We start from the raw sequence: 23,363 nt of genomic DNA on the forward strand, positions 1-23,363 counted from the left end.
ATGACCTGATTATATACTTTTTTCAATAGAGTGAACTTGTACAAAGTTCCATGTGTCATTGTTTCAACCTTAGGACCTAAAACCAATACACAGAAAACGACAGTTTGTCCTCTTTTTGTAACTTCTTATGAAATTTCAACTTGATGCTCAGAGAAAACATTATGACGATTTTCCCAAGATCACCTTTCTTGGATGTAATTCGGGAGCCTGCAAAAACCCTAAATGTCTTGGACCATATCTCCGAAAATATAGCGAAACAAGATCTGAAATTCGGGTCAGAGCTTCCCCAAGATTTCAGCTCAAATTGGTTTTAATTTCACAGTTTTAACCTTCATAGAAACAATATTATAGAGAAAAATCCATGATGACCTATTTGAGATGGAATTATGGAGCTTGCAAAAACCCTAACTTTCTTAAATCATATCTCCGAAAATATAGAGAGAAAAGATATGAAATTAGTACTTGAGGTTCAGAATGGTTTCAGCTCAAATAGGTTTTTTTTAGCTTCTGAAAATTTGTAGCGAAAAAGGTATAGCGAAAATGCCACGATGACCTATTTGGATCAGCGAAACCCTAGAATCCAAAGCTTTGATACCAAATGTTAAGAAACCAACTCACAAAAGGATACAAAAGATAGATTAATGACTTAGGAATAAGCCTCTTCGAGGGGGCAACCTCCTTTACATTACACAAATGAACAATTCTTGGATGATACAAATGACAAGACCGCCTTTCTATATATAGGAGTCTAAGGGGTCCCAATACAATTAGATCCTACATAACAATAATATTGTAGGGGCACAACAATAACAATAGTGGGCTTATAAGGGGCATAATAATAACAAAATGGGGACTATATGGGCACAATAATAGAATAAGGGGGTTGCATTAATAATAATAAGGGGTTACACTAGTAGTGTGGGAACCTAACTGTCACTTAGTTGTTATTCTGAGTCTCTTAGTTATGTGTCAATTATGTTGAGTCATCCCTGCTATAACAATTGGATCTACTAAGTTGGAAATCATTTTGTTTTGGTTTTTTTCCACTGCACTGTCACCTTTTTTAGCCTATTTTTTCCATTTTTTGATTGTTGATATGACACCTTGGGATATGGGTTCTTGTCACAAAACATTTTATGAATCAAGTTTTGTTTGTTCATTCCTTTATTTACCTGCTTTCCTAAATGCCTAATTAGGAAATTGGGAGTTGTGTCTTTGTCATTCATTTTTTTTTTGAGTCTTCGTTGAATTTCCACCCTAGCATTTGAGTAAGAGCCTTTAGTTTACTATTAGTCATGTTTATTGTCATAATATTTTTAGTATGGGTCGTGCTCTCAAGGTTGTTATCCCTAATGAACTGTTTCACCCTCAAGACAAACCTCTTGACAACTTATAGGAAATTTATGAGAAATTTATCCCAATCCATAATGAATTTACTGATGCTACCATTTTCCTGGCCCTAAGACCAAAATTGTACATGGATTACACCCCAATGATATTAGGTGACATCATCCCATAAGTGAAGCCTTCATTTGAGGTATTGCAACAATATAGCCTACCTATGCTTTGGGAATTGCTAGTGTTTGGAATTACTGGAGAGGTTGTTTGGTGTACTAAGTTCTTAATCAGCAGAATTCACAATGGTTCACCATGACTAGATAAGGAATATCACATCCATTTCCATGAAATTCATAAGTTAACACGCTTATCTATTGAGGGGGAAGATGTTTCCACCACATTTCAAGGAGCATCCAAGCACAATAAGATGTCAGGCTCTACCAATTTGTATGCCAAATATGGTACTAAGAGTCGAGGATGTGGACCAGCCATCGACCTTATCAACAATGACAAGATAAAGTTCTACTTTCATCTTATCATGAGGAAGTCACCTGCCATTATACCAAAGGTGGGTGCACATTTGACACCATATGTGTCACTGAATTTGTGCGCAAGGAATCTAGTTAAATTGGTGCAAATACCTCTTGGATGAATTTTTCCAATCTTGCGAAGATGTCTATAAAAAGAGGGGTTATTTCAGATATGTCTAGCTACTCCTTGGTTTCATCATGATGAAATGGAATTCCTGTGATAGTTTTTCTTTTCATGCACCTTTTGATAGTTAGGCCATATCTCATACCTCTGATCCCTAGAAGATCTATATTGATGCCCCTAACATTTATTTTAACAACAATTCCTTTGGTACCTGGTATAACCAACTTGTTTCCACTACCTAAATTATGAGAGTCTTGCAATCCCTCCTTGACAAGCATGCCTATAAAATTTTGTTTGGTATTAATCACCAACTCTTCTATGTCTTCCCTAAAGCCACAGAGAAGGAAAAATTTTATACCCGCCCTTTTCCTTTCTGTTTTTCATCGAAGATATTCCACAAGGAAGTCATGAGTTGGCCCAAGGTCTAGCAAATCCAGAAACCTGATGGAACCTACTATTCACTTAGCAGTTTAACCCAACAAGAGTTACCTACACTTGCTACTTCATCTTCCTGCAAGCATCCTCCTACACCACCACCTTCTACATTTGGTCTAGAATATTCTCATCCTATAATTAAATATCTTTGAACTCATTCCACTTATGTCTAGACCCTTGTCTCTAATTTTTAACTTAGTGGAGTTTCCTAAGTTACTAAGTTCCTCTTTTCATATTTTTTTCCCCTAAAGGTCTAACCTTTCACCTCGCTCAACTTCTTATGGGTTATTTAGCGACACCATCCTCCGTTCTAACTGTGTCTGTTTCTTCTACTCTAGTCGCTCAATCCATGCCTTTTATTATGGACATATATACAATTTTCTAGATCGATGATGATGAGCCTACTGAGCCCTTTCAACTGACCCCAATAGTAAAAGAGGTTCTACCTTCTACTCTTCTTATTGCAAGTCCATCCCATACATTACTTTCTCTATTACCTTCTTTGCAAGAGACTGATTTATATGGTACTGATTTAGACATGCCCTCCACTAATTCTACTCATGAGTCGACTCTAGAGCTTCCACAAGCTATAGAAAACCCTCCTATAGAGAGTAATGCCACTTTCAAAGTTTCATTATGTGAGTTTATTCATAAACTAGGAATTTGTAAGCAAGTATTGCAGATATGTGTCTAGTCACTTGATGTAGTTCCACTGCTACCTTCTAAAGTGTATGATCATGTTCGACATAACAATTTAAAAGAGAAAGGAGATGCTCTAGATAGTTCAATGTAGGATCAATCAGACAAATATGTTGCTAGTGGTTAGCCCTTGCAACCCATATTTCCATCCAGTGATATTATTTTAGTTATAGATATTCAACAATGGTCATCTTCCCAATTGTTCCAATTTATGAAAGCTCCCTTAAAATAGTTAGAACAACATATGGCTTCCATAGACAAAGTGTAGCTGGATGTCACATAGTTTCATCAACAATTGTAGAAACAACTTATTTAGGTCACATAGGAACAAGATTTGTTCTAGCAGAAGAAGGATAAGTTGAACAAGAATTAGTTGATGTGAACCTGAAGCTCATTTAGACGTGGCCTACTTTGGTGGAAATGAGCCCTAAATTACCTCAAAAAATCTCATCTTATAAGCCATTATAATTCCTAGCTTTACTTGAAGATGCTTCGATAGCTTTGGATTCTGACAAAAAATATCTCCCAGTTATTATTTCTGAGTTGTGGAAAAAGGTACCTGACCAAGCACATGAGCTACTATAGAGATGAACATTTTAGTTGAGCAAGGTTCCACTCTTATGTCTACTCTCCAACAACAAACACAAGAATCTCGGGATATTTTATGGCAAGTGTAAGACAGGTTAGTCATCTTAGAAAAGCATAACCTACCCATTTATGTGTTGCATGATCTAATCAAGAAATTAATTGAGAATTTTGATGCTCTCATTGATCATGGAGAATATTAAATAGAAGGATGCTAAAATTATTGCAATGGAAGATGAGTCACACCAAGTTGAGAAGACTATTCATGATCTTAAACCCATTTTTTAATACCAATATCTCTAGTTTCATCAACTTAATCTAATTGTTGACACTTAATAGAATGGTTTACATGCAACCCGAAAGCAACCATGAAAATAGGGTTGATAGTGCCAAGAAAGCTAGAGTTAAATTGATATTGTCAAAGTGTAGTTAGATTGATCATGTCAAGACACGAAAGTTAACTTTGAAAATATCAAGGTAGCAAGTTGATTGACAATGTCAACAAGACAAACCTATAAAAGGAGTTTCAAGGTGCGTTTTTGGATATATGCATGTATAGAGAGAGAGAGAAGCTAGAGTGAAGAACTGACATGCAGTCAAAAATTATGTTTGTGATCTTTGTCCTTTGTCTCTAAAATCATGGCTTTGATAAGATTTGATGTATCAAGCTTGATTGTGAACTCTGTAAATATGTGGAAATGAAGTTGTAATCCATGTTTTTAGCCTACTATTAAGAAAATGAGACTATTTTCATGGGTATCTTTGATGTAATGTGTTTGATCTACTCTCTATTTAAAAAATTATTTTAAGTTTTTTATTATGTTCATGTGTAATGGATCACTGTCTTGTAACATTGATTGGTAATGTATTTAAATGGAAAATGAACTATATATACAAAACTTCACCAACACACTTAAATTCCTAGTAGTGCTTCGGGTGAGACCTTCTTCCCTTATGGAATATTAAAAACACCAATGCATACTAAACTATAGAGAGATCTTTGTGTTGGCCCCTGAAGTAGAACCCTAGTCTTTGCATTATTTTTACTAACAAACCAAGGGAAATATAATGATAATAATGGATGTTTCGTCACTTCTCAATGAAGAGTATTTATAGTGACTTTTACAATAACAACTTTGAGAAACTGAATGCTAGAAACTAGATCAGTGAATGGTAACTAAGCCTTTAAATTATATTAAAATTATAATTTCCCTGATTTGTTATCAAGGAAGTGAATCATAGAAATATTTAACATTAGACACATTATCATTTCATTTATTCTTCATCCCTTGAGGATTCATCATGCTTTCTTGATATTCTAATTCACTTCCAAGTATTCTAGAGGTATCTTCATGTGCCATCTAACAGTTGACCAGATGTTTGACTTTATTATTGTGATCAACAATAAAAATTTTCTTGCACCTAATAGGTGGAATACCATGTAGGCATGATTTGGCACCTATCCAAATGTTGGGGTTTATTCATCCTTCATGGTGTCGACCTAAACCTTGGATTCAACTACATAATGTTGACAAGGCTACATAATGTGTTAGTTTCCATAACTTATGCAAATTGAGCCAAATTTATAAAGTAAAATGCATAGAACTGGGAAAATATTGGACTTTACCTTATTGCATATTATATAGCTTTTATGGATGATTATTCATACAACAATAATTGAATAGTGCAAGAATGAGTGAGTTATAAGGGTAAATGAGTGAAAAGTTGGTAACAAGTTGTCAAAAGGTATGCAATTTCTTTGGTTCGACAAGTTGGTTTCCATAAGTTTTCCTAGCCAACCTTGTTGATAAGGTTGTTTGGAGGTTTCTGAGGTGGCCATGCCTACCATGGAATAGGAGTAATATATGTATTTTGAACAAGATTTTGATAATATGGAAATTGTGGATTTGGACATACTTGTAGGTCAAGGTTGCCAAGGTATTCTTGGAGGTGCAATGTAATAAAGTGATTATGTTGCTTCGCCTTAATTTTCATTTGTTTCCTTCAATTCTTCTATTGTTGGAAATTTCTACATTAATTATTTATTTATTTATTTATTTATTTTTATTTTATTATTTATTTATTTTTTGCTACAAAAGTTCCATAAACATCAATGCTATTGTTATGGAACTAGCTCTCAAAATAAAAGAAGAGATAGGTCAACGACTTCAAAATAAGCCTCTTCGAGGGGGCAACCTCCTTTACATTAAACACATGAACAATTATTGGATGATTCAAATGACAAAACCTCCTTTCTATATATAAGAGTCTAAGGGGTCACAATATAATCAGAGCTGACATAAAAATAATAATTTAGGGGCACAACAATAACAATAATGGGATTCTATGGGGTACAACAATAATAATATGGGACTACATGGGCTACACTAATAATAGTGAAGGAATACACTAGTCTTATAGGGACCTAACATGCCCCTCTCATTCAAAAAAGTGTTGTTCTCAATGCTTGAGTAGTTCTGGATGCTTTTGTATAAAATTATCATCCTCCCACATGGAATCTTCCACGGGTAAGTTCTTCCACTTGAAAAGATACTCTGAAATTGATCGATTTCATAGCTGTCGAGTTCTTGTTTCCATGACTGCTTTAGATTCCAATATGATTTTTCCTTCCTCGTCAAGTTCTGGCAATATTATTTGAACTGGGAGCTTGTCACATATAACCTTCTTTAAGCATTAAACATGGAAAAATGGGTGCACTCGGGAAGATGTAGGAACCTCCAATTTGTATGCCATAGTACCAATATTTTTCAACACCTTGTAAGGACCATAATAGTTTGGTGATAATTTATTATCCTTCTTAGCTTGCTTGAGGGACATTTGTTTGTATGGTTGTAGCCATAAAAATACCCGGTCACCTACATTAAAACTTCTTTCGTAGTGATGTTGATCTGCCTATTGTTTCATTCTATTTTGCGCCAAAGTGAGGTTATCCTTTAAGAGCTAGAGAACTTGTTGTTGATGCTCGATGTGATCTTCCACTCATTGAACCTTAGAATTTTCTCGTAAAGATGATGTGATGGACAGTGGATGGTATTCATAAAGTTCCGTAAATGGGGTCATTTTTGCTGCATTATGGAAGGAAGTGTTTAACACCATTCAGTATGAGGTAACCACTTTACCCATTGTGTCTGTTTATTAGATACAAAGCAACGAAGATATCCTTCCAAACATTTGTTCACTATCTCAATTTTCCCATCGGATTGAGGATGATAAGATGAACTCTGAGCTAATTGAGTACCCAAACAAGAAAATAATTCAGTCCAAAAATTTCTAGTGAAAATAGGATCTCTGTTCTTACAATAATCTTTGGGTTTCCATGTATATTTTGAATTATTTCCATAAATACAGTAGAAAATGTACTAGCTTTAAATGGATGAGATAATGCACAAAAGTGTGCATACTTGGTATTTCTATCAACTACCACTGTGATGTCACTCTTTCCTTCGGACTTGGGTAAACTCATGATAAAATCCATTGAAACATCCTACCAATGTTGACTTGGAATGGATAAAGGTTGTAATAAACCTGGGGTCTTGATTGTCTCAACTTTATTTTGTTGGCAAACCAAACATTCTACCAAAAACTTTTGAATATCATATTTAAGGCCATCCCAAAAAAATTCCTTCTTAAACTTGTGGTAAGTTTTTAAAAATCCTGAGTGCCCTCCTAAGGGAGGTGTGCAATTCCTGAAGAATATTTTGTTTGAGTTGGGAATTCTTACAAAGGTACAACCGATCTTTATACCATAATGAATCATTATTCCAACTGAACGTATCAGATGTACTAGGATCTTGTTTCAAATTTTGAATGAGTGGCCACACTTCTTCATCATTCTTCCATCCATCCCTTGCTTCGATTATCCAATCTAGTTGGATAATAGAAATGGCACAAAGAAATGCTTCCAAATCCTCATCCTTTCATGAGAGTGCATCTGCAACAACATTTTGGTTCCCTTTTTTGTAGATGATTTCAAAGTCATAACTCAACATCTTTGTGACCCAGTTTTGTTGCTCTTCTCAAGAAAATCCTTGTTCTAAAAAGTATTTAAGACTATCATGATCTGTTTTTACCTTAAAGTACCTTCCCATTAGGTAAGGTCACCATTTCTTAAGTGCATGTAGTATTGCCAACATTTCCTTCTCATAAATAGCTTTGTGTAAATACTTTGATTGGATGACTTTAAAAAGCAATGGGTCTTCCTTTTTGCATTAAAACAATGCCAATTCCATTTCTCAAGGCATCACATTCCACAATAAAGGTTTTTGTGAAGAATGGCGTAGCTAAGACCGATGCTTGGCACATTGCCACTTTAAGATGCTCAAAGGCCTTAGTTGCTTCTAGAGTCTAAGAAAATGCATCTTTCTTCAGTAATTTTATTAGAGGTGCTGTTATTATCCAATAATTCTTAACAAACTTGCGATAATACCCTGTCAACTGGAGAAATCTTCGTAGATGCTTTATGGATGTGGGTATTTTCCATTCCTTAATGGCTCTAATTTTTTTAGGTCTACCTTAACACACTCATGAGATACAATATGACCCAGATATTGCACCTCCTATATTCCAAAGAAACATTAGGAGGTTTTTGCAGATAATTGTTTCTCCTCCAACATCAACATGTTGAACATGATCCTTCCAAGACTTGTTGTAGATTAGTATGCCATCAAAAAATACTAACACAATTTTTCTAAGGAAGGGTTTGAAAATGGAATTCATCAAACCTTGAAATGCATAAGGTGCATTGGTAAGGCCAAAAGGCATGACCAAAAATTCATAATGACCCTAATGAGTTCTAAATGTTGTTTTCGAAACATCTTCATTCTTGATTCTTATTTGATGTTATCCTGAACAAAGATCCAACTTGGTGAAGTAAATTGCTCCATGTAATTCATCCAATAATTCATCAATGATAGGAATGGAAAATTTATCTTTAATAGCGAGCTTGTTGAGCTCCCTTTAATTCAGACTCATGTGCCATGATCCATCCTTCTTGTGCCCCAATACTACTGGAGCATAGAAATAACTTTGACTAGGTTGAATTATACAAACCTCTGGCATTTCTACAACCATACGTTCAATTTCACTCTTTTGGGCATAGCGATATCTATAAGGCTTGATGTTTGGAGGAACACTTCTTGGAATCAAATGAATAGTTGTTAGGATATTTCGACACATAGGAAATAATTAAGTATAACTTGGTCTAATGTATAGTTAGGTAAAGCATGTTTAGTTAATATGTACTTTTTGTAACTTACAATCCGATGGTCATGATATGTTCTAGACATGAAGTGATCTGATGGTTCATTCTCTCCTCAGTATTACTGACTCTTGATCCATGGCTTAAAACCTGATTGATCCATGATCTCTATTTAAAGAGCATGGAGGGTAATTTGTTTGGTGACCATTTATGAGAGAAGCCTATGTAAATTTTCTTTCTTTTACATTAATAAATTGCCTGAAGTGGTTGTGTTGGCTCAGGGCGTGGAATGTTTCCCTCTTTGAGGGTTTTGACCATGTCAAGAATACTGGTGTACTGACCCGTGATCTGTTTTTGAGTAGTATCCTTTGGTGTTCAATCTAAGGAACTTACCTTGTAAATTCCTACATGGTATCTAAGCTATTTGAGGGTCGCATCTATTGGTGATCCAAATCCGAAGCCAGTGAAACTACATCCAACTATCATTTCCTAGATCTACTATTTCTAACCGCTTTCAGGCCGAGATGGTTGCTCTATTGTGTTAGGAGCATCTATTCGTCTCATGCGAAAATGTTTCTGGTAGCCCTATTTACGTTATTTTTAAGATCTGGAGGTATACAATCTTTATTTACAGTTATAGTTATTTATCTCTTTGTTTATTTCAATTTATAGTCCTCTATAAAACTTTTTATGATCGGATCTATACCTTTCATTTATATGTATGCTCTTTGCCTCGCGACTCTGTGTGATCTAGGAAAACCAGAAACAAAAAGAAATTATTTTTCTCATGTGTATGCTCTTTCCCACCGCGTCTTACTGTGATCTCGGAAAATCAGAAACGTTGAGGAAAATATTTAGTTTTTGGCCAAATCTAACTCAAAACCATAAGGTTTGGATACCTTTGCTTGTTCATTTGGTTTGTGTGGTTGTTTTTTTTTGTAGGCAAAAATAGGTCTTTCAAGTAAGCACACACCCCAAAGCTATAGCTCGATGCAAACAAAAAAAAAAGACTTTCTCCTTTCCAACAATTACTAAATCTTTTTACTATCTCACTTGGTCTAAACTTACTTTATGAGAATAAAGGTCTTGTGTTCGAATCTTTTTTTTTTTGAGTTACTTTTTCAAATAGCGCATGTAAATTATGTTTGAAAGTTAGTGTTAGCTCTGCTTCAGATTCAGTGTTTAAGGGTTAAAAGCAGGTTTGGCAGTGCTGGTTATGCTTTCAAGAGGTTCGCAGCAGTGGATTTCTTCTTCCCTTTCATCCTCCTTATTCTCCTTCATTACCCCTTAATCTCTTCACAAAACCCGCTTAAACCCTTTTCCCAAAGTGCCCACGCATTTTGTTTTAAACATTACAAAAGCCCTACATTAACCTATTTCTCATGGATTTGGGGCATTTTTGTTTTATTTCTATTAAAACCCATATATAAACTTATTGTTCGTTTTACCCCGGCACTATAGTTCAAACACTTTTTAACCCGTGCACATAATAAAAGTTATTACACGCTGTCACGTACCTGTCACATCACCCGAAACGTATGTATTAACTTGTTGATCATCCAATCCTCTGCTCGTTGATCCAATTCCATACGCTTCTCCCGTCGGTGGAAATTTCTCATCCGTTAATCCCCGGGAAGGTGGTTTCTCTGTCATCCTAACTACTGCGTGTCGATATATTATTGCATTGCTCCTCCATGTACTATTACCACCTTCCCCGAAAAGCAGTGCAGGGAAACCATTTACCGCCCTTCCGGTATGGTTCCCCACATGTTAACTACTGACCACCTTTGTCGCCCATCAACCGTCCGATCATCAAATTTTCGATTGGACGGCCCTCCTCCCTCCATTCCTGTTTTTCCTCGATGGCTTCCATATGCTGTTTTTCCAACATCCGATTTGTTAGATCCACGGCTAATATTTAAATGCACTCATGTTTGCTCCTAATGCTGCTCTCTTAGTAATCTTGGCCATCTATCTGAGCTTTTTCAACGGTCAATGTTCATACGCAGGTTATCGTCCATTTTTGGGCATTTCTCATGATTTGAGCCTGTTTTGTGGTCGTGAAGAAGGAAGAAATCGATCCAATGACCTGCGCATTTAAACCTTCATCTACCTGCATTCAAGAACATCACGATCAAGGATGAGAAAGTACTGCCTTGAGCAATTCAATTTTTTCAGCAGTTATGAATATTTATGCAAGAAACATTCCACCTATTCAAGGAGTACATCAAAGCAGCATAAAAGCCATTTTTTTCATTAAAAAAGAAATAAAACTGTATCAGAAGCCCATATCTGCCTGTAAATGTGGTTGGTGGTCCATTAAGACACCTCCATGCTTAGTAGCAAAGATATTTTGTAAACCAACCTCTATATATACCCAGAAAAACAATGTAATGAGATTGATGAGAGTTGGATGAGTGTTATTCTGTTGTAAGCTTCAACTTCTAGAGACTGTAACTACTGTGAGACCTACAACTTCTGGTCTTCATTTCCAGCTAATACAAGCTTCTTTTGTTGTTGATTGCTCACTTCCCACTTCTTCTTCTTGTTCCAGGTTGTGCCTATTTGCATTTATTCATGTGCTATTAATGTTTAGCATTAGAGGGGTTGTCATCCCACCTTTGTGTTAGGATTTAGCATGCTTCATTGAATTTGTTTGCAGGTTTTTGTTGTTTTAATGCCAGAGAGCTATCATCCTGTCTATGTATTAGAAAACAGATCTACAGACCTTTAAACTGGTTGCAACTGGCCATCACAGGGTCCTGTGCATCTTCTGGTGTGATCAATGTTCCCATCATCTCATTGTCTCTAAAACTGTGAGTAATTGGTGGTTAAAATCCATGTAGTCTGGCGGTGTTCACCCATGTCTGGGGTCAATCACAGTAGAAGTGGTTATCTGGCTTGAATATGCAGCATTTCTTTCATTCATCCACCATTTATCCAACATTTTGTTGAGTTTGTAATGTTCCTGAGTATCACTGATATACAACCTAGGTGAGTTTCTTGGGGTGATAATATTAATTGGCGCCTTTGCCAAGGAGAGGAGAATCGAAGCTCAGCTTCCCTGGGAGAATGACACAGATTCAAGCTTTGAAGACAGACAAGGTTTGACCATATTTTCTGGTTGTAATCATGTATCTGGCAACTCCACATTGAAGTTCTGGCTCAGTTTGTGAGACATACTCGAAGAAATCCTCAGAAGTTGCCAACTGAACTAGTGCTTGAACCAGAGAGAATGGTTAAATCCAAGAAAACTTCATAGAAAGGGGCACCAGGATCAGGTAAGCCTAAGAAGTCTTATTCATCTCTGAAAGATAAAGTTATTGCTAAATATTTACCATTTGAAGATTTAGAGCACAACACTCTTAATAAGGAAAAATATGCAGAGATTAGTTCATCCCCTTGTGCAGTTATTTCCCCTTTGAATCTCAGTCCAAAGAAAGCATCCCATTCAGTACAAAACATCCCTTTATCTCAACCATCCATCACATTACTTCCTACTGCTCCATCTGCTAGTATTCTTCCAAATATTTCAATCATGGCAAGACAGCAAGCACCTATGAGGATAGAAAGAATTGTAGCTGCTAAATATGGACTTTTAGTCTTGCCTGTGCCTTTAAATCCTATGCCTGTGGGAGAATATCAAAAATATGCCTAAAATCACTGGAATAGAGGGAGTAACAACAGAAGAACATCTTGAAGCTTTTTACAGTTATGCTGATAATTTAGATATAAGTGAAAATGATGTATGGTTGAGAGTTTTTGTCTAGAGCCCTAATGGAGAGGCTAGGAAGTGGTTTAGAGAATTGCCCAAGAGATCTATAACAGATATTGAAGCATTAGATGATGCATTTTTGAAACAATGGGGAGATAAAAAGGACTTGTTGTATTATCATACTGAGTTTGGTAATATAAAGAGGGAAAATGGGGAATCAATACCTGAGTTTAATAAAAGATTCAATCAAATGTATAGTAAGATACCAGCTGAGGTAAAACCTACTCCCACTTCTTCCAAACTCACTTATGCCAATGCTTTTGACTCTAATTTCTGCCTGTTATTGAGAGAAAGGAGATGTGCCACTCTAGCAGACATGCAGGATGCAGCTCTAGAGGTGGAATCTAATATTATGGCAGCAGAAAAGTTAAAAAATCAAGCTGACAGGAGAAGATAGAGAAATCAGGCTTCTACTTCTTCTGCATCATATTCAAAGCCTAAATTAGACAAAATGACTAAGATAATAGAGTCATTGGCTGCTGAAATTTCTAAGTTAAAGGTTGAGCAAAATTAAGGGAAAACAAGGTAGCAGAACACATTTGCTCCAAGAAATCAAAATCCATTCAGAAGAGCAAATGAGCAGTTACAGATTATGCAAAGGGGTGAAGAAACAAAGCATGAACAGAAGGTTAAAGCTCCCTTTCAAAATGTAGTCATGGAGGAGGAACAATTTGAAGAAGATAAGGATGAAATTCACTGCATGGAAGATAAAGGCAGTGCTGCATTTTTGACATGGGCTAAGTATGAACAATCATTGCTGCAGGAGCAAAACAATCAAGAGTGGGACAGAGGAGCTGTTCTACAATCTAGTGAACAACAGTAGAGATATAATCTAAGATACAATACAAAGAATGTCAAAGAAAATCCTGCACAAAGAGCTACTGTCCAAGTAGAATCACAGAATATCAAACAAAGAAGACTAGTAGCTGATCCAGTCATCCTCAAAGCTCCAGTTCAAGAGGTAAAAAGTTCTGATAAGTCATATTCTTCTTTCAGCTTTGAGTCAGAAGTTCAGAAATTGAAAATATTTGTACCTCTGGTTGAGTTGGTGAAGAGTGAACTATTTAGGAAGCCTATCCTTGAAGCCCTTGAGCTAGAAGCCATACAAGCCTCCACAGACTCTGGTAATTTGCAAGATGACAAGCCTGCTATTGTGCTCAGTCCCATGATTGAACCTGTTGATAATAATTCTCCATCTTTTTATGTCTCATTGACCATTCATGACAAAATCCTTCACAACTGCCTGGTAGACACAGGGGCCAGCCACAATTTAATGCCTAAAGCTGTCATGGAAGAGTTGGGTCTTGATATTACCAAACCCTATCATGATTTATTTTCTTTTGATTCAAGGAAGGTGAAATGTCTTGGATTGATTAAAGATCTGGCTATTACCTTAACTCAGATGCCCATGAAGAGTATGATGATGGATATTGTGGTAGCAGATGTCCCTCCTAAGTTTGGCATGCTGCTGTCCAGAGGGTGGATTAAGAGACTAGGTGGGACACTTCAGAATGATCTCTCTTATGCTACTGTCCCAGTTTTCGGAGGAGAAAGCAGGAGGTTATATAGAGAAGCACAGCTAGCATATATCATCAGTGATGAGAAGAATCCTACAAATTATCCCATTTATGCAGTGGACACTAATTTCAGAGCATGTATTCTCCAAATAGAAGAATCTCAGAAGGCCGCATTGCAGATTAGGAAACCAATAGTTCAGGTCGAAAGTAAGCAAGGAAGTCAGGTTTGGGAGTTTTTCTTTGATGGAGCATGTACCAGGGAGACTGCAGGAGTAGGGGTGGTGCTAGTGTCTCCAGAGAAAGAAAGCATTCAACTATCTTTTAAGCTGTTTTTTCAAGTCACAAACAACATAGCAGAATATGAAGCTTTGCTGTTGGGCCTCAATGCAACAAAAGACAGACGAATTAAGAATCTGAAGGTATTTGGAGATGCTGATCTGATTATTCAACAAGAAAATAAAACTTTCCAAGCAAAGCACCTAATGCTGAAAGCATACAGAGATGAGGCATGGAGAATCAAAGATTCTTTTGATTTTTTATGTATTTCATATATTCCTATAGCCCAAAATCAGCTTGCTGATTCCCTTGTTATATCTGCTAGTCTATTTATACCTCCCATGCCTCATAAACTAGTTTATGAAGTCCAAATGATGTATAGACCTTCCTTACCTGATAATGTCCACCATTGGAAAGTTTTTGATGATGATGATGATGAATTGAATAGGTTCTTGCAAGTCAGTGATGAGTTTTCTGAGATGCAAATTGACCAAGAAAATGATGCCCTGGAAGAGAAACCCCTTTCCCAGCTCAAAAATAAAATTGGTAAAGATAGAATTGTCCAGCTTCCTAGTAACCATATTCCTAAAGGCCTAATTCCTCTTGAAAGATTGTTTGACCAAAATGATGTGCCTTACAAGGCTGCCCAAAAAGAGGATCAATCTGCAGTCTATAAGCATAATATAGGAAGTCCAGGTCAGCCTAAATATGTAAATTTTTCCACTCATTTGTCTGCTGATCAAAGTGTTGAATACTGCAATTTAATGAAGCAATTTTCTGATGTGTTTGCCTGGGAGTATAGTGACCTAAAAAGGTATGATAAGAACATAATTCAACATAAAATCTCTCTGGAAAAAGACATTGTTCCTTTCAAATAGAAGCTGAGACCAATAAACCCTATGCTTCTTCCATTGATCGAAAAAGAAATCAAAAAGTTGTTGGTTGCTAAAATCATCGTACCTCTCAGATATTCAAAATGGGTAGCCAATCTAGTGGTGGTGAGGAAGAAAAGTGGTGAAATCAGACTGTGTGTTGATTTCAGAAATTTGAACAAATGCTCAAAGAAAGATAACTATCCTCTGACAAAGATGGATCATTTTCTGCAGAAGGTCTCAGGAGCTAAAGTGATGTCATTTTTGGATGGACTTTCAGGCTTCAATCAGATTGTTGTGCACCCAGATGATCAATAAAAGATTGCATTTACCACTCCTTGGGGCACTTTTATGTATGCCAAAATGCCTTTTGGAGTGATGAATGCTGGAGCCACCTTTCAGAGAGCTATGGACATAACATTCGTGGGAGAGAAGGACAAATTTGTGCTTATGTACCTTGATGATATAACATTTTACTCCAGCAGCCATCAAAATCATTTACAGCATCTGAAAAAGGTGTTCTTGAAGTGCAGAAGGTTTGGAATATCAGTCAATCCCAAAAAATCCCAATTTGCTTTGAATGAAGGCAAGCTTTTAGGACATATTGTGTCTGCTATAGGTATTCAGATTGACCCAGAAAGAGTAAAAGCCATACAGACTTTGTCTATCCCAATATCAAAGAAGGATATCCAATCCTTTCTGGGCAAAATTAATTTTGTCAGGAGGTTTATACCAAATTTTGTTGAACTAGTTAAGCATGTGACCTCCATGTTGAAGAAAGGAGCAGAGGTAAAATGGACTGATACAACAAGGAAATTATTTGAGTAAATTGAGAAAGCTATTATGGAGGCTCCCACATTAATCAGTCCTGACTACATCAAGGAGTTTCATATATTTTCTTTTGCCTCTGAAGACACCATTGCAGCTGTTTTATTGTAGGCAGGTGAAGAAGGTTCAGAGCATCCAGTGGCATTTTTTAGCAAGAATTTGAGGGATGCTGAACTAATGTATGATATTATAGAAAAGCAGGCATATGCTCTTATTAAATCATTAAAGGCTTTCAAAATTTATATCTTGCATTCAAAAATAATTGCATATGTGCCCTCTGTTGCAATAAAAGATGTCCTAACACAACCTAATGCTGATGGAAGAAGGGAAAAATGGATTGTAAAAATGATAGAATTTAATATAGAGCTCAAGCCCACTAAACTGGTCAGAGGTCAGGGTCTTGCCAAGTTGTTAGTTGAGGAAAATTGCAGGTCTTTAGACATTGATTTCCTATGCACGATGGAAGAAAATGATCAGATAGAAGAAGAGGTAACAACTGAAACAGAGAAAAAACAGTCAGTGGTCGAGAATCTAGCTTCATGTAACTGGATGCTGAAGTAACTAATTTGTTGCTGAAGCTAGAAATCCCTTCAGAACTTACTCAGAGTCAAGCTAGAACTTTAAAACTTAGAGCGGCAAAATATTGTATCATGGAAAATCTACTCTACTCGAGGGATCCTTTTGGAATATTTTTAAGGTGTCTGGACAAGGAACAGTCAAAGGAAGTTATGCAGCAGTTTCATAACAGCATGTGTAAAGGGCATCATTATTGGAAAACTACAGCCCACAAAATTCTTAGAGTTGGGTACTACTAGCCCACTCTATTTTCTGATGTACTTGCTTTTGTTAAATCTTGTGATAGGTGCCAAAGATTTGAAGGAAAGCAGCAGTTGAAATACCTACCCCTAAAACCAATTCAGGCAAAAGGACCTTTTCAGCAGTGGGGCTTGGATTTTATTGGTGAAATCAATCCACATTCCAATGGCCAGCACAGGTGGATATTAGTAGCCAGTGATTATTTCACAAAGTGGATTGAAGCAGTCCCTACCAGGAAGGCTGATCATAATGCGGTCATTAAGTTTTTGACAGAGAATATCTTCAGCAGGTTTGGTTGTCCACATAAATTAATAACAGATAATGTAGCAGCTTTCAGGGCAAAAGAGATGGTGGAAATGTGTGATTCAATGGGTATCAAACTTGTCCATTCCACCTCCTATTATCCACAGGGAAATGGTCTAGCAGAATCCTCTAATAAAAGCCTGATCAGGATAACTAAAAAGCTATTAGAGGATAATAAAAGGAATTGGGATTCAGAGCTCAAGTATGCACTGTGGGCTGACAGAGTGACCATTAAAAAATCCATAGGCAATTCTCCTTTCAAGCTGGTATATGGTACTGAGGTTGTATTTCCAATTCAACTAACTCTCCTTGTGGAAAAATTCCTTCAAGAAGAGCAGGATGAGGAAGAATGCATGGAAAATAGGATCACTAATTTAATAGAAATACATCAGATTAGAGAATAGCTGGTTGAAAAAGTTGCAACACATCAGAAAAGGATTAAGGTAGCCTTTGACAAGAAGGCAAAAACAGATAATTTTCATATTGGTGACTTGGTTTTGAAGTGGGATGCATTGAAGGAAAAGAAAGGAAATCATGGGAAATTTGATGCTTTCTGGATAGGGCCTTTCATCATTGCACAGGTTCAAGGGAACAACACCTTCATACTAAAAATTATGGGAGGAGAGACAGTTTTTGATGGCCCAATTAATGGGCAGTTTTTGAAAGTTTATGTTGTTTAAGGTCTTTGGCCTTAAAAGTTGTAAATATTTTGTGTTTATCAGTTTTGTGCAGGCAAAGTAGACTCAATGCCCAATGGAACTCTAGGAATTTTGATTAATTGGTTTTCATCAGGAAGGCATTGATCTGCACGTTCTTGAGACCTCACAGGGACGATCTCATCCCAGAAGGAGCCAGTGTTAGCTTTGCTACAGATTCAATGTTTAAGGGTTAAATGTAGGTTTGGCAATGCTCGTTATGCTTTCAAGAGGTTCGCAGCAGTGGATTTCTTCTTCCCTTTCATCCTCCTTATTCTCCTTCATTACCCCTTAATCTCTTCACAAAACCCATTTAAACCCCTTTAAACCCTTTTCCCAAAGTGCCCGCGCATTTTGTTTTAAACATTACAAAAGCCCTGCATTAACCTATTTCTCACGGCTTTGGGGCGTTTTTGTTTTGTTTCTATTAAAACCCATATATAAACTTATTGTTCGTTTTACCCCGACACTATAGTCCAAACCCTTTTCAACCCACGCACATAATAAAAATTATTACACGCTGTCACCATACCTATCACATCACCCAAAACGTATGTATTAACTTGTTGACCGTCCGATCCTCCTCCCATTGATCCAACGCCATACGCTTCTCACGCCACTGGAAACTGCTCATCCATTAATCCCTGGGAAGGTGGTTTCTCCGCCGTCCTGACTACCGCATGTCGACATATTATTGCATCACTCCTCCATGTACTATAACCACCTTTCCCGAAAATTGGTGTGGGGAAACTATTTACCGCCCTTTCGGTACAGTTCCCTGTGCGTTAACTGCCGACCACCTTCCCTGCCCATCAACCGTCCGATCATCAAACTTGCGATCGGACAACCCTCCTCCCTCCATTCTTGTTTTCCCTCGATGGCTTCCATATGTTGTTTTTCCACCGTCCAATTTGTTAGATCCACAACTAATATTTAAATGCGCTCCTGTTTGCTCCCAATGCTTCTTTCAAAGTAATCTTGGCCGTCTATCTGAGCTTTTTCAATGGTCAATGTTCATACACAGGTTATCATCCATTTTCGGGCATTTTTCATGATTTGAGCCTGTTTTGTGGGCGCAAAGAAGGAAGAAATCAATCCAGTGACCTACGCATTTAAACCTTCATCTACCTGCATTCAAGAATAGTACAATCAAGGATGAGAAATTATTGCCTTGAGCAATTCAATTTGTTCAGTAGTTATGAACATTTATGCAAGAATCATTCCACCTGTTCAAAAGGTACATCAAAGCAGCAGAAATTTTTGTTCACTAAAAAAGCAATAAAACTGTATCAGAAGCCCATATCTGTCTGTAAATGTGGTTGGTGGTCCATTAAGACACCTCCATGCTTAGTAGCAGAGATATTTTGTAAACCAACCTCTATATATACCCAGAAAAACAATGTAATGAGATTGATGAGAGTTGGATGAGTGTTATTCTGTTGTAAGCTTCAACTTCTGGAGACTGTAACTACTGTGAGACCTGCAGCTTCTGGTCTTCATTTCCAACTAATACAAGCTTCTTTTTCTATTGATTGCTCACTTCCCACTTCTTCTTCTTGTTCTAGGTTGTGCCTGTTTGCATTTATTCATGTGCTGTTAATGTTTAGCATTAGAGGGGATGTCATCCCACCTCTGTGTTAGGATTTAGCATGCATCATTGAATTTGTTTGCAGGTTTTTGTTGTTTTAATGCCAGAGAGCTGTCATCCTATCTATGTATTAGAAAATAGATCTACAGACCTTTAAACTGGTTGCAATTGGCCATCACAGGATCCTGTGCATCTGCTGGTGTGATCAGTGTTCCCCATCATCAAATTGTCTCTAAAAATGTGAGTAATTGGTGGTTAAAAGCCTTGTAGTTTGGGGCTGTTCACCCATGTCTGGGGTTGATCACAGTAGAAGTGGTTATTTGGCTTGAATATGCAGCGTTTCTTTCATTCATCCACCATTTATCCAACATTTTGTTGAGTTTGTAATGTTCCTGAGCATCACTGATATACAACCTAGGTGATTTTCTTGGGGTGATAACAATTACTTTATGTCAAAGTGTTCTCAATTATAAAAAGTGAGTCACTTATAATTCTAAAGTCATTTTATATTTTATTTAAGTTACAATTTAGTGGATAGTTCATAAAATATCATTGTCAAAGTGACTTTCACTTATTTATAAAATTTAGTCACATAAAGTAATCTTTTTTAAAAGTGAGCTAATTAGATTTAGTTTGGAAAGGGGGGGATTTTTTTTTAAATAGAACATTATCATCAAGTTCCAAACATTCGCATGGTTTGTTGACATCTTCATCAACCTTTCTTAAAAAAACCATAACTTCTTCATCCGAAAGCCGTTTTTGAGAACCGTTTTTTTTTTAATTAGCATAATTTTTCGTGATCCTTCCATTGGAACACTTAGTTTCAGCATATACAACTTTAGTTTCTTTTAAAGTGGAAATTCCGTGCCTAGTTATTCTTGACAACACCAACTACTTCCAATGACTCTCCTACATGGTGGATTTACTTAGAAGTAAAGGTCTTTATAGAATAACCTCAGGCCAAGAGTCTAAACCTCAAGATGAAGATAAGCAAGCCAAATGGGAAAATAAATAAGATCAAGCATGTGGGTTGATAGTGATGTCTATTTCTCCAGACCTTAGATTCCATATTGCAGAAATTGATACCCCCGATGAAGCAATGAGAAAGCTCAATACGGGTTTTGGAATTAAAAATGAAATTAGAGCCCATCAAATCGAAAATGAGTTTCTTACATTGGACCCCAATAATTTTTCTTCGATTGAATATTTTTTGTCCAAGTTCAATACCCTTATAATTCTCTTGGAATGTGTTAAGGTTAAGAAATAAGATGGCAGCCTTATCTATTCTATTCTTACTAAGTTAGGACCAACCTACTCTGTGTTTGTTTCCACCTTCCATTCTACTAGAGAAGCCTTTACTTCTCAAGGACAAGGCTACAAGTCCCCCTCATTTGATGCCTTTTGTGATTCTTTAATAAGATAACAATAAAAAATATTACATCTTGGTCTTCTTAATACTAGAAACTCTTTTACAAAAGCCTTAGCAGCCTAGCAGCAACCAAGTTCAAAGAATCCTAAGAAGCAACATCCTAAAAATAATGGTCTTAAACCAAACAAGGGTCCTAAGCAATTTCAGTCTCAAAACTCAACAAAATGATAAGGCAAATAAAAACAAAGGGAAGAAGACTGATAGACATTGCAACTTTTGTAATCGTGATGGCCACTTAGAATTCAAATTCCTTAAGAAGATGGAAGCCTTGGAAGCAGCCATGAAGAAGCATAACATCCATTTAGAGCACTATTCAAATTCAACTTCATCTTCAGGAATAACACTTTCTGCATGTGGTTATCAAGCATATCGGTTTGGTTATGTAGTAAATGTATCTTCTTCTACTCATTCTCATGAGTGGCTCATTGATTTTGGAGCTTCTTATCACATGGCCAAAAACAAAGCCATGTTTTCTTCTTTAAATGATTGTAACACCAAAAATATATATGTTGGTAATGATAGATCTCTTAGTGTTGTAGGGACCGGAACTATTCATCTAGATAATGGTCAATTTAATGATGTATTATGTGTTCCTATCTTATCCTACAACCTTCTAGCTATATGTCAGATAACTCATTTAGGTGAAGTTAAAACTGTTGAATTTTCACCTCATGAAGTTGTAATTAAGGACCTAAGAGATCCTAAATAGATTTTAGCTACTCGCATTGCTAATCATTCTAAAAGGTTGTATAAGTTTAACAAATTTGGCTCATCAACTCTTCCCTCAAATATTTTTCTCATAATTATGAAGTGAGCAAACTTTGGCATGAGCGTTTTGGTCACTTAAACTATCGCTCCCTTCAAAATCTATCTAAAGAAAATATGGTGACAGGTCTTCCTATGCTATCTTGCAGAGATGGTGTTTGTTCCGGATGTGTACTCAGAAAACATCATCAGGGTAGTTTTGAAAAATGTGCTACTTGGCACGCATTAGCCCCCTTACAACTCGTGCATAGTGAATTATGTGGTCCACTTCCAATTGTTTCATTCTCTAGTTACAAGTATTTCTTAACTTTCATTGATGATTTCTCCAGACGCACTTGGGTATACTTCTTGAAACTCAAGAGTGAAGTCTTTAACATGTTCTTCGCCTTTAAGTCTTTGTTGAGAAGCAATCTAAACATCAAATTCTTAAGCTAAGATCTGACAATTGTAGGTTTTAACCCCATACAGAAATTACCTACATACAAATTCTAAAACACAAAAAATAAACAATGCGAGAGCATAACGCATAAAACACATATACACAGAGATTTTCCCCTGTATCCCAAAACTGGGACTACCAGCTTGATTTTTCCTTATGTTCCTTTCAATGTTACAATACATGTTTATACATGCTGAAGCATCTAATACCATGGACCGAAAACCATTATGTCCAAAACCATGGACCGAAAACCATTACGTCCAAAACCATGGACCGAAAACCATCATGTCTAAAACCATGTGCGAAAAACATGCACAAAACCATAGGTAGGTCCACCAAACCTAATATAGGGTCCAAAACCAAAATTTTCTGGGGCGCTGCCGTGGACCCCATAGAGTGGGATTACCTTCACCCATCAAACCCCATGTGACTCACCCCACTACGCAATCGATGCAACGAAGGGGGGGCTCTGGCCCCCTTCTAAGCCCCCAGTTAACTATGTGGGCTAGTCGTGAAAAGAATATAACACAACCCAACATTCTCCCATTTGTTGTTTTCTTTCCACAGGGGGACACAAGAGAGCTTAGTCATTTATCCAGCCCTGCAGCGCCCATTGTTTCTGTACATCAAGAGAACTTCTAAGAGCTCATAGATTTTGTCAATGCATCTGTAATATTCTTCAAATTGTCCACCTTTACCAGCAACACCTTTTTGTCTTCTATCATATCCCTCACAAAGTGATACTAAACATCAATGTGCTTTGTCTTTGAATGACATGCAGGGTTCTTTGCCAAGAAAATTGCACTTTGGCTGTCACAGTCTATCCTTATAGGTCCTTGTGCTAACCCCATACTTGAACACAATCTTTGCAACCAAACTACTTCCTTTCTTGCATGAGTGGCTGCCATGTATTCTGCCTTTGTAGTTGATAGTGCCACTACAAATTGTTTCTTACTCATTTAACTGACTGCACCTCCAAATAGGTTAAACACATACCTACTTGTAGATCTCCTCTGATCTAGATCTCTAGCCTAGTCTGCATCAACAAAGCCACGAATATCTAGCACTCTATCCAATCCTGGTCTTCCTTGGTAGCATAAACCATAATCACTAGTGCCATGCAGATACCTA

This window comes from Pinus tabuliformis, chromosome 1_2 (genome assembly GCF_031772625.1).
Source record: "Pinus tabuliformis cultivar Carrire ecotype Pingquan chromosome 1_2, CPIR1, whole genome shotgun sequence".
NCBI classification, from domain to species: Eukaryota; Viridiplantae; Streptophyta; class Pinopsida; order Pinales; family Pinaceae; genus Pinus; species Pinus tabuliformis.